Source organism: Hyla sarda, chromosome 1, assembly GCF_029499605.1.
Source record: "Hyla sarda isolate aHylSar1 chromosome 1, aHylSar1.hap1, whole genome shotgun sequence".
Lineage (NCBI taxonomy): Eukaryota > Metazoa > Chordata > Amphibia > Anura > Hylidae > Hyla > Hyla sarda.
The window spans coordinates 403298125-403298776 of record NC_079189.1 but is presented as its reverse complement, the minus strand read 5'-3'; the positions used below and the strand labels follow the sequence as shown (position 1 = coordinate 403298776).

Sequence of the window (652 nt, the reverse complement as noted above, 5' to 3'; positions counted from 1 at the left end):
AATCATGATTAATCTTTTCTATCATTCTATCTATCTTTCTGGCTATCTTTAATCTATCTATCTATATACTCTCCTGAACTGTGTTTATAAGCATATTTGAAATTTATAAGCATATTTGAAATGCATATTGACATAATAGGAAAAATCCATGTTATCATACATTTTAACATACTCTTTGCTAATGCAACAGTATAAATTACTAATATAAACATTTACAGAGAAAATGAAAAAAATTACGTTGCAGGCCCCAGCGAGATTTGAACTCGCGACCCCTGGTTTACAAGACCAGTGCTCTAACCCCTGAGCTATGGAGCCATTTGATGATGACAGAAGATTCTCAAGCAGTAATAAGAATACTCTGTGAAGAGCTCCTGATGTAATTTTCATGCAACACGTAAGTTATTGGATGATGTCAATCTGTACGTGTTACAGCATTTGCATGTATACATTATGCGGCCGGTAAAAATCATATACCTTATTGCGTCACAAGTGTTTGTATTATTTTCCACACTAATTCTAATCAATGTTGCATAAGGTAAGACAAAAAAATATGGATAGAGTCCATTACTGCTGGTCTGTTGGTCTATAAACGGTGTAAACCGTTGCGCATGCGTGTAGCTGATAACCCTGAGAGGAGACTAGATTAACCCGT

At 35.1% G+C, this 652-nt stretch overlaps 1 non-coding gene across 1 annotated transcript; it reads right to left on the bottom strand.

Moving 5' to 3' along the window:
- Positions 1 to 242: 242 nt before the first annotated feature.
- On the bottom strand, positions 243 to 315 carry TRNAT-UGU (transfer RNA threonine (anticodon UGU)). Its single transcript has one exon. It is a non-coding gene; the product is annotated as a tRNA-Thr (tRNA).
- Between the last annotated feature and the right edge of the window lie 337 nt (positions 316 to 652).